Source organism: Oncorhynchus tshawytscha, linkage group LG04 (assembly GCF_018296145.1).
Source record: "Oncorhynchus tshawytscha isolate Ot180627B linkage group LG04, Otsh_v2.0, whole genome shotgun sequence".
Lineage (NCBI taxonomy): Eukaryota > Metazoa > Chordata > Actinopteri > Salmoniformes > Salmonidae > Oncorhynchus > Oncorhynchus tshawytscha.
In genome coordinates, this window is record NC_056432.1 from 55,102,615 (window position 1) to 55,115,107 (window position 12,493).

Sequence of the window (12,493 nt, forward strand, 5' to 3'; positions counted from 1 at the left end):
TGACCAATGATGATAACCAAGGGGGAGAAGGGGTTATTTCTCAGTCGAATAAATGGTCCATTACATAATGTAAGCACTTGCCCAGAGACTGCACCACACCACTGATAAGATGCTTCACAAGGACAATAATGGACGTAAGCAAATGCATTACATTGCCTTAGATAGAACAAAATTGCTTTTCTTTTTTTAAATGAATGCCAGTTAAAGGATGACTGAACTGAAGAAGAAGAGACAAAGCCACGACACCAGACTGAATATGACATTATTACTAATGTCCTAGTATACATTATTGATTCTCATTATTACTAATGTCCTAGTATACATTATTGATTCTCATTATTACTAATAACTTAGTATACATTATTGATTCTCATTATTACTAATGTCCTAGTACACATTATTGATTCTCATTATTACTAATATCTTAGTATACATTATTGATTCTCATTATTACTAATGTCCTAGTATACATTATTGATTCTCATTATTACTAATAACTTAGTATACATTATTGATTCTCATTATTACTAATGTCCTAGTATACATTATTGTTTCTCATTATTACTAATAACTTAGTATACATTATTGATTCTCCTTATTACTAATGTCCTAGTATACATTATTGATTCGCGTTTCAAAACGGAGTAGAAAAAACTATGAGGGATAGTTTTGTGAGAATTCACCCCACACATGACTTCCAAATGACCATACTGCAAACAGCCTGAACATTTTTACTTCTTTTCACTTCCTCTTGATCTGTTTTTCATTCAGACTTTAAAGACAACATGGTTTTATCTACAAAGCACTGGGGATCAGCCGGACAAAGAGAAAGAGCGAGAGAGTGAGTGTGTGAGCGAGTGGAACGAAATAAGATATACAAAAATTACAATAAAATATTTGGACTGAGTGCCAACTGTGAATAGACTCGGGATTATTTCCCAAGAGGCCAAATTAGTTTTATAGGTGAGTTTGGAGGCAGAGGGGGGATGTGGGCTTGATGTGTGTGTTAGCAGAGAAAAGCAGTGACCTAGCAGTCCTCTGTATGGGCCCCTGAACAGAGGATCTCAGATTGTGGTCATTGGGGTTGGTTGACTGACTGATCTGGAGGGAAGGAGATAATGGAGTAGACATGTTGAGTAGTGGGCTGCTATATTTCTCTTGGGAATGAACTATGGTGTATTTAGTGCTAATGTACTTTCTCTATGTCTCACAGCGTGTGGGAGAATCTCAATTGCATACGTCTCGCGTCCTCTCTCCTCGTCTCCTTCTCAAAACCCATCGGATGAGAAAGCCAGAGGTCCCTCCCTTCTGACCTTCTCCAATAGGTTTTGAGAAAGAGGGGGGAGAAGAGAGGACGCGAGGAGTATGCAATTGAGATTCTCCCCAGGTCTCTCTCACCCCCCCCCCCAGCCTGTGATCATCTCTTTGTCACAGCCAAGAGCTGAGGACTCTTCTATACTTCTGATCACTGCCCTCTTCTGCCCTGCCCTTCCATCGTGAGGAGTGCCAACTGAGATGACCAGACTAAAAACCCAGCCTTAGAGTGACACTGACCTCAGTCTCTTTCCTTCAACAGAGTGACACTGTCTCCAACTCCTATCCCATGTCTAACCCTAGCACCAACTGTATCTCCAACCCCATGTTCAACCCCTGACTCTAAGACCCTAACCATAGAACCTAACCATAGAACCTGCTGTATCACCTTAACCACTGACAGTGTTAATAATCCCAGGAGAAGGCTGCACGGTAAGCCAGGAAGATGGAGGTGTGGAGATGAACTCATTGTGCTCAGTGCAGTTGAGAAGTATTCGATACTGATAGGATGTGATAGTGCTGTAGAACTATACATGCTGTCCTGTAATTATTTTTATTTTTTATTTATTTTACCTTTATTTAACCAGGCAAGTCAGTTAAGAACAAATTCTTATTTTCAATGACAGCCTAGGAACAGTGGGTTAACTGCCTGTTCAGGGGCAGAACGACAGATTTGGACCTTGTCAGCTCAGGGGTTTGAACTTGCAACCTTCCGGTTACTAGTCCAACGCTCTAACCACTAGGCTACCCTGCTGCCCCTAATTAGATCTTTCCCATGTGGTCTGGGATTGATAGGCAGGACGTTACTGTGGAAATACATCATCAGCTGGACAGATTTCCTGAATCTCTACTATTATAAAGAAATTCAAAAGTGGCAATTTTATTTTTCCCTGGACATTCCCATCCTGACAGTACGCAGACACCCTTATACACAAACATGTTCATGTACGTACGCACGCACACACCCTGACCCTGACCTTACACAAATCCCTCTCTGGGGAGGCCTGCAGTCTGAAGTAGTCCATTAAACTCTGATGGAGGGTGCAAGGGATGGGCTTCTCTGCCATGTGAGGCTTACTTGACATTCGTGTGGTCAGCATGTGTTGCGTTCACATGCAATGCTACAATACTTCGCTTTTTCTCAGATGTTTCTTTCTCTATTCTCTCCCTTGGTCCAGCAGCATTAACCCCGTCACGAATAACTCTCCACTCAGCAGGGAACAGGTGGGGGAGTTTCCTGTGGGAGGAGGTCGACACGTTTGGTTATCTAGGAGACGAGCGGGCGTTTGGCCTGGAATGGGTGTGAAAGGGTGGGACGGGTGTGTGGGCAGTGGCCAGCTGTCCAGGGGGGCTGGGTGGTAATACAGCCCACACGGACCCGTTGCCAAACTTGGCAGAGAGCAGGCAGCAAGGTCACCCTGTCATCCAGTTCAACCCTGGCAGACAGGACTGAGCCATACCCACTGCAGAGAGACCTGGCCAGTGATCCACATGCAGGGCTCAGCCCATTCCAGCGGTTAAATGGGCTGGTCTGTACCGGATGTCATTATCGAACGAGCCACAGAGTAAAGTGCCTCTAAGAGCGCACAACTTTAATGTCCTGTCTTTAATAAATCATTGGGGGCGATCATTCTTCTATTAGACTCAATCACACATGAAATTAATCCAGACGATTATACTGCACACGATACCCAGTTTATAACGGCTTAGGTTAAGAAAGCCTCTTGACTTGCCATATTATCGATAGTGGCCTTTGCGTGACCATTTCAGGTTTGATACAGAGCCAGAGAGATTCATGCCAGAATCGGTGCTGGATATAAAGAGCAAACATATGTGCATTCAGAGTGGATATATCCACTTAAAGAGCCTGAAACTGATCCGTAGAGACTCCCTAACCATGTAACCTCCCAATCTCTCCACCCAACTAGCCGGCCGCTAACTCCTTTTTCCTCTGTCATCCATTTATTTCTACCCCCTCTCTTTCTTCAGCTCTCCACCTTCTGTTTGTTTTTCTGTCTATCGGGTCCCTCGTCCTCTCCCCCTCTTTCTCTGTCGGGCTCCTTTCCTCTATAAACCTCAACATTTCTTTCCTTTCCCTGCCAGTCCCCTACATGTTCTCTTCTTCTCCTTCTATTTCTTATGAGATGTGGTGGATCCTGGGCCGGGGTGAGATTTTCTTGCCGCATCCGCGTCTATTGACTTACGTTGACATGAGGGAAGAGGTTGATGATGGATGGATGATAGTATCATGATTTCCCCTTCATCATACTCTTGGTGACATGCCGACAATTGGTCATGCGGGTGGGGATTCCGTGGTCAGTGTGGAGGAGTGTTGAAGATCAAGGGAGAGAAAGGAACTCGTCTGAATGTGACATATTTCTATCTATCAAAGCTAGAATAATCACATCTGTTGCGTGCTTCGCCCCCCTCCCTCCCTCTACGCCCCAGTTGTTTGATCCGAACTACGCTAAAAGCCGAACACGGCCAATCCTGATGCCCACCCCCCAACCCACACACCCAAACCACATGCACACACAATGCCTTTCTCCCAGACTCAGCCCTCCACACCCTTTCCCAGCCACCACACACACGCACACACACACACACACCTTCTTTACTTGTTGCCGTCAGCAGCCGCAGTTCCTGCTTCCTCTGGAGCATCGGCAGTAGTGGTGCTGCTTTGAAAGCTTTCAATGGCATGCAGAGGTTTTTTTTTTGTGTGTGTGTGGGGGGGTATTTTTGATCTCCATGAAAAGGTTCATAGATCCCCGCCCCCCACCCCCGCTCTGTTCCCCTTCCCAGTGCTGATGTGACCCACTTCTGACTAAGCTGTAATGTGAGTGTGTGAATGTGGGTCGAACGGAGAAAGCTGCTTTAACACTCGTGGTTGACGGAGGAAAAAATGAAGAAGAAAAAAATGCGCTGAGTGGAAAAACGAGTCAACTATCTACAACGGACTGTTGACAATGTTTTGGGGGGAGAAAACGTCAAGGCAGGAGGATGAGGGAAAAGACTGAGGGGGAGAAGTGAATGAGTGTCCTGATACAACAGGGTCTCTATCAAAGATTTATTCATTGTCCCACTTTACAACAACAAAAAATCCTTCTGGCTAGTGACGCCGCGACTGCCCATCAATCTATCAGGGATAAAAATCTGTGCGTGTTGTTGAGCCCCGGTGGGCAAGGCGGTTGGCAGTCTGGGCAGAGCAAAGCCCATTCTTAAATGTCATCAGTCAAAGTGACGTGATATATTCACTTTATACGGGAGCTGTTTTTAGCCATACTGAAATGTCATTGGCTTTGTGACTGATACCAAAGCTACTGGAGCCTTGAATACACTACAGTCAACAGCCCCCTGCTCACCTCTCCAAGCACACAGATACAGGGAGAAAAACATTCAGCTAATGTACAATCACACATACACAGACACAAAAACACTCAAATACTGAACACACAACATCCAAGTCAGCCAGACTCTTAGTGGTCATGATATGTGCCTGGAAAACCCCCCTTTCCTCCAATTTGGCTCCATGCCAGAGGACCGAGGCCTGTGCCGGCTGCTCTCTCCTTTCCCAGACAGAGACACAGACAGGGCTAGAGCCCAGGCTTTCCTGTGAAAGGTCCCTAAATGTACATAAACCCTGTTCCCCCCCCCCATCTCTCCCTCTCTGTGGGCCACTCTACTCTATTGTTCTACAGTCCTATGCCATCCTATCCTGAGCATGGTACATCCTACTCATGGACTATGCTGCATCCAGACTTTTAACAACAGCATTTTGCAACAGGCCCTATGTTGAGTTGTGTGCTTTGGCTTTGCATGCATGTGGAACGGTATAAATCCGCTATATATCCTCAGGTTCATACAAATATTATTACGCCTCAGTAACAGGGTGGAACATCTGCCTGCAGCTTTCCTGCTTAGTGTGTAAAATTGAATTTGGCAGACTTCTAACCAAGCATGTTTCTGATTTAGCCATAAATTGTAGATCAGGGAGTGGAAGTTGACCAAAACGGGGGTGAAACAACACTCTGACAATGAGAATAAAGGCTTGTTGTGATTCAAATAAGGATGTCAGTCCTGTGATGAGGCAAATTCAATCAGGAGAATTGATGGGTCTGAGGCCCATCAGAGAGAAAACTCAAGCAAAGCTATCACTAATGAGACCAGCATTAAAACTAACTAGAAGAGTGGGATGTGTGTGTGTGTGTGTGTGCGTGTGTGCGTGTGTGTGTGTGTTTATGTGTGTGGGCACATGTGTGCATGGGTAATTCCACGAAATAAGTGCCTTTTGCGTCCCTTTGATAGTTTAAGTAGAAATATAGAATTTTAAAAGCCTGTTACTGTATATTCATGTAGTGCCCTTTAATACAGACAGCATGGAAAATTCATTAAAGCAGATTTTAAAAATATTAATAAAGACTTGCTAAAGTGACAACATTCTGTCCCTCTATGCATCCTGTTTGACTTCTAGGAACAATTAACCAACTTAATCCCAACATTACATTGATCCACGTTTTCACCATCATTGAAAAGCCCTAGTAATTACACATCAACCCTGTTATCCATAGATAGACAGGTTGGAAATGCTTAAACATCTTCAACGTCTTTGTGAAGCTTGCGTTCAATTGCCCTTCCTTGTTGCACACACCAGCTTCCGTTCCCCCTGTCCAAAGGGGATTTATGGATAATTTGAGATGAAGTCGTCAACCCTGTTACAGTCAACCCTGTTACGGTCAACCCACTTACCTTATTTTGCACTAAATAGGCACTTACTATAGTATTTTTTGTTGTTGTTGTAACTCTTCAGATGGGAAACATGTTTTTTATTAAGTTGAACATAAGCTCTTTATGACAGAATGTTAAAACTAGGTGAAATAAATGTTTAAAAAATCACCAAGTTAAACTACTCAAAAGGCACCTAATTGGTGGAACAACCCACATGGATGTGTGGGTTTATGTGTGTTTTTATAAGTGCCTCAGAGAGTGCTCTCTGGGCCTCTCTTTTAACGGATGGCTGCCAGTATTCTGGGTAATTTCATGACCACACATTCTCCGTCCAAGCTTCCCCTGGTGCCCTGCTGTTAGGCTGGATACTGTACACACTGCATGGACCATGTGTGTGGATAAATGTGTGTGAAAGTGTGTGTGTACAGTGCATTGAGAAAGTATTCAGACCCCTGACTTTTTCCATATTTTGTTACGTTACAGCCTTATTCTAAATTTAATTAAATTGTTCCCCCCCTCCTCATCAATCTACACACAAAACCCCATAATGAAGAAGCAAAAACGGATTTTTAGAAATGTTTGTACAAAAAAAACTGAAATATCAATATTTCATTAGTATTCAGACCCTTTACTCAGAACTTTGTTGAAGCAACTGCGGTCTCGATTACAGCCTTGAGACTTCTTGGGTATGACGCTACAAGCTTGGCACACCTGTATTCAGGGACTTTCTCCCATTCTTCTCTGCAGATCCTCTCAAGCTCTGTCAGGTTGGATGGGGATGTCGCTGCACAGCTATTTTCAGGTCCTGACTAGTCTCCCAGTCCATGCCGCTGAAAAACATCCCCAGAGCTCGACGCTGTCACCATCATGCTTCACCGTAGGTGATGAGCGGTGCCAGGTTTCCTCCAGACGTGACGCTTGACTTTCAGGCTGAAGAGTTCAATCTTGGTTTCATCAGACCAGAGAATCTTGTTTCTCATTTTTTGAGAGTCCTTTAGGTTCCTTTTGGCAAACTCCAAGCGGGCTGTCATGTACCTTTTACTGAGGTGTGGCTTCCGTCTGGCCACTCTACCATAAAGGCCTGATTGTTGGAATGCTGCAGAGATGGTTGTCCTTCTGAAGGTACTCACATCTCCACAGAGGAACTCTGGAGGTCTGTCAGAGTGACCATCGGGTTCTTGGTCACCTCCCTGACCAAGGCTCTTCTCCCCCGATTGCTCAGTTTGGCCGAGCGGCCAGCTCTAAGAAGAGTCTTGGTGGTTCCAAACTTCTTCCATTTAAGATTGATGGAGCCCACTGTGTTCATGGGAACCTTCAGTGCTGCAGAAATGTTTTGGTACCCTTTTCCAGATATGTGCCTCGACACAATCCTGTCTCGGAGCTCTACGGACAGTTCCTTCGACCTCGTGGCTTGGTTTTTGCTCTGACAGGCACTGTCAACTGTGGGACCTTGTCTAATCAATTGAAGTTACCACAGGTGGACTCCAATCAAGTAGTAGAAACATCTCAAGCATGATCAATGGAAACAGGATGCACCTGAGCTCAATTTCGAGTCTAATAGCAAAGGGTCTGACTACTTATCTGAATAACGTATTTCTGTTTTTTATTTTGAATTTGCACAAATTTCAAAAAACTTGTTTTCGCTTTGTCATTATGGGCTATTGTGTGTAGATTGACGAGGAAAATGATTTATTTAATCAATTTTATAATAATGCTGTAACGTAACAAAATGTGGAAAAAGTGAAGGGGTCTGAATTCTTTCCGAATGCACTGTATAGGAAAAGTGAACTGCCGACTGTAAAAGAGGAGGAGAGCCTGGCGGCCTGACTGAGTCCAGAACCTCTTGTTATCCAATCACAAGCCAGAGATGCTGCTGGCTGCGGCTCACTGCCAGACTAGGCAGAGTCCTCGCTGTGTACTAGATTAACTGACTGACTCTGTGAGCTGCAGGAGCTCTGAACATCGAGGGAACCTCTGCCTCAAAGCACAGTGAACTGACGTGAGGGTATTTTTTTGTTATTCATTTGCTTTCTCCAAGAGTTAAACACCCTCTTTCTCTCTCTCTCCCTCTCTCTCCTGAACTCTCTCTCTCTTTCTCTCTCTCCGTTTGACAGGCAGCATTACTGGTCTGTGAGAAATGTGTTGTCTATATTTGTATGGTATTAAAGAGACATTTCAAAGCCGTAAACTAGATGCTAGTGTGGCACTGACATATGTGTTTGTTACTATATTAATAATATAATGTTACCGAGAAACATTATCCCCCAATAACATCTATAAGTACATGAGTGTTTGCCTGCTGTGTTTCTGAATCCCTTTTTATAAAACTTGGCAGCTAGCTCGGTGGAATTCCTGATGCACGGAGAGAGCTACAGTACGGTTTGTTACCAGGGCCACCCTCTGCCTAACAAACAAGACTGTGCCATAATTAGCTCTGCATGGGCCATCTCAGAGCTGCGATGATGGGGACAGCCATGGAAAACACATCACACACTGCCTAGCTTAGCCTTATGGGGTGTGACGCCTCAGTGGCTGGGATTTACCATAGCGATGTGTTCCACCCCAGACCTCTGTCTCCTAGTGTTTGGACTGGACCTGGCTGTGATGTATTGTAGTGTGGGTCCCTGAGAGGGTTAACGGACACAGCAGCAGGGTGTGGCTGTGGGTGTGTGGCTGGAGGGAATCTCCACTGCCGTCACCCTCTCTGTCTCTCCACACAGCCAAGCCATTAGCTATGCCCATGACCGCTCATCATTGCGTTTTACGATGTGCTTAATTCAATGTTCTGCTTTTATATTGCTCTGTTCAAGTTTTTCTCTCTTTCTTTGCCCTCTCTGGAGGAGAACATAGGACTGCCTAAACTTTTCTAACTCAACTTTTCAGAGAATCCCTTTCTACCTCTCTAGCCTCACAACGTGGTTATGATAGTCCCCAGCCTCTTCTTCCGTAGGCTCTGTACCAGCCATGCATGCTTATCGGCTTTTATATAGCTCCAAGCCAAGAAAAGCACGAAGGAAAAAAAATCCCAGGCAAAAGTGAAGAGATGAACCTCTTCCTCATTTCCCGGTCCCGTAGGAAAGCGAGTGGCCCCTCCGCCCAGGGCCCGGCATGCAGACTCACACGTCCAGAATAGAGCAGAGCCTGATTGGAGTGCCTCGCACCTAATTCCTGTTCACAATGATGCAACAACCCTCTGACCAATCAATTCCGTCAATCCTCTCCTCCTGTGTCCGTCATGTAACACAGACCACTCTAAACAATGAGCCCACCCGTCAATCAAAGTGTAATGTTCTGTATCATTTGAGTTCTCAGCGAGCACATGTACATGAAATCCTCACATTCATAACACCGTCCATAAACGGTGATCTCTGTAAAAAAAAAAAACAGAGGGAAAGATAGCGATAGATAGTAAGCAGGGAAGGGAATAAATGACAAGATCAAAGTGCATTTTGGGACGGAAGAATACATAGAGGACAGTCATTCTCACAGTGTGAGCGAGATCGGAGGAAATTTGGAGAGAGAGAGAGGAGGAAAGGTTTTACTGCTCAGGGACACGTCCTCTTCGGACTTTTTGACGCTGGTCCAAATTTCATCACTTGGTTAAAGCAAGTGGAAATATATCACAGATAACAAAGGAGAGAGGGGATGGAGGGGGGGGGAGTGGTGTGTGATTGTATAAAATATGTTCTGTACTGTAACATCAGACACTAAAATACACAAACCTTACTGTGTAGAAAGTTCCCCTCTCACTTTTCTTTGAAGGTACTTTTATTAATGCGAAGACCGTGGACCTGATGAAATGGGTACCTGGCCATGAGAGGATGATCCTTTGCAGAAGTTCTGACTTTCATGAAAGGCACGGTGCTGCATTGTTGAGTCCCCTTGAGTCCCCCAACCCTTTCTGTATGATAGCCTCTAAATCTTATTATCCTTTATTACTATACTAGGCCCCTCTCCTCCTCTGTCTTTCACCCCCCCCCCAATGTCCCTGCCATCCACATCCCCCTCTTTCTCCTTCTCCCGCTCTCCGCCTCTCCTTTGGCATGTGTTGGACATCTGAGCGCATGGTGATGAATGCCAATGGGATCCCACACCGCGGAAGTGGAGTGGAGGAGATTAGGGGGAGGAGGGACGAGGGACGAGGTAGGAGGGTGGGTGGTCCTTGAGTCCTTCAGGCCCAGGCTCCATTAGGCTGATGGGTTTTTTATTAAATTAGCCTGTAGGGCTCTCTCTTTCTCTCTCTCCCCCTCTCTCTCTCTCTCTCTCTCTCTCTCTCTCTCTCTCTCTCTCTCTTTCTCTCTCTCTCCCTCTCTCTCTCTCTCTCCCTGGATGCTCACTCAGTCCTAGACCCCCTTTCTCTGCCCTATGCTGTGAGAGAGTCCCACTCAATCACATTAGGGCCCTTATCTCATTTGCAGAGGGAGCCGGGGGGAGTTATGATCCTCTATCGGCAGCAAAAGACAAGGCCTCATAAATAGAGAGGCAGTACACAGGAGATGGGAGTGGAATGGAGTGGGAGGTGGGAGGGGGGCTGAATGGGTAGGGGGGAGAGGGCAGTATTTGTCGCTACGTTAGGGGGTGACAGCGTGTCACACAGCCACCCTCCGCCAGCAGGGATTTCTTTTACACTGTACTGTTGTCGGCAAGTGTGTGTTTATATGTTTGAGGAGTAAAGACAGAAGGAAAGGAACACTTTGAGGCTCGTCTTCTCTGTGGAGCCAGTCGCGCACAACAGAGCTGGGAGGGGGGTTCCCTATTAGTTCATTTACAGGTACCCAAGACGCGTGCTTGAAAAGGGATGTCCAGCCAGAATAGTGGTGGAAATAATGAACACTTTGCAAATAAACATTCTTATTTTTCCAGGTAAGTTGACTGAGAACACATTCTCATTTACAGCAACAACCTGGGGAATAGTTACAGGGGAAAGGAGGTGGATGAATGAGCCAATTGTAAACTGGGGATTGTTAGGTGGCCGGGATGGTTTGAAGGCCAGATTGGGAATTTAGCCAGGACACCAGGGTTAACACCCCTACTCTTACAATAAGTGCCATGGGATCTTTAATGACCTTAGAGAGTCCGGACACCCGTTTAATGTCCCATCCAAAAGACTGCACCCTGCCCAGGGCAGTGTCCCCAATCACTGCCCTAGGGCATTGGGATATTTGGTATGCAGTGGTATGCTGCTGGTCACTAAACATGGGGTTTAGTGACTATTTTGTGAGAGAGAGAGAGAGAGAGAGAGAGAGAGAGAGAGAGAGAGAAGGGGGGGATGCAGGAGAGAGAGGTAACAGAGACAAGACAGTGTGTCCCTGGAATGTATCAGCGCGATGCGGGTGTATGATTCACAGTGATGCTCTATATAGCACACTGACTGCACCTCAAAGGCTGAGTGGGCGACACTGACCAAATAGATTCACAGGCTGAGTGGGCTACACTGACCAATTTGACAAAAACGACAGGGAACGACGAAGGACAACGCTAATAATAACAGTCCTGCTTACACACAGACAGACTATTGCTGGTGTGGGTGGACGTATGCCAGGGTAGGGATAGAGGGTGACACAGTGGAATTTCTTTCCTTTCAGTGGTTCAGATCGTTGAGTCCAAAGTAGCTCTGAATGGGCCAAACACACGTTGTAATGTCCAAATTACCATTGAATTGAGTTTAGAATCATGTGTTAGGTTCCATGCAGACTGTAACAAACCTGGAATCGTAACTAGTATGCCTCACAGCTACTCATACTAGTGTCAACAGATACTGTATTGTTCACTTGTACAGTATCTTCAGTCACATGTTGCCCACAGGCTCACACACTCCAGCACAGAATAGGCCCTATCCTCTCACAGGCACCAGCGAGATTCAATCAGGGCCTAAAGTGGTCACATTCATTGACATCATCGCTTGCCTCATTCACAGGTGTGTTCATGTGAACTCATTTTTTTTTAAAACCATCAGTCTAATTTATGTGGGAAATACTTCTAAGAGCTTTCCTTCCCTAAACTAATTCCCACATGTTTTGATCTTTCTGTTTTAAAGGCATTCATTCTGTACACAATGGTGGCCTGTCCCCCTCAGGGTCACCCTGTCCCCTGGTGCTGAGTACACTGGAGCGTAAACACATACAGGGAACATACAGGGAACCAGGAACCACACTGTGTAAATAGCAGGGGAGCAGGACAGACGGACAGTCACACGGCTCAGGGGTAATAATCAAACTCCAGGTGGGGCTCACCTCCCCCTCTCCTCTCCTCTCCTCTCCTCTCCTCTCCTCTCCTCTCCTCTCCTCTCCTCTCCTCTCCTCTCCTCTCCTCTCCTCTCCTCTCCTCTCCTCTCCTCCTCTCCTCCTCCTCTCCTCTCCCTCTCCTCCTCCTCTCCTCTCCTCTCCTCTCTCCTTGTCCTGCTCTCTTTTAGGGCAGCATTAGCGATAGAGATCTCTGAGAACTGGCTTCTCTT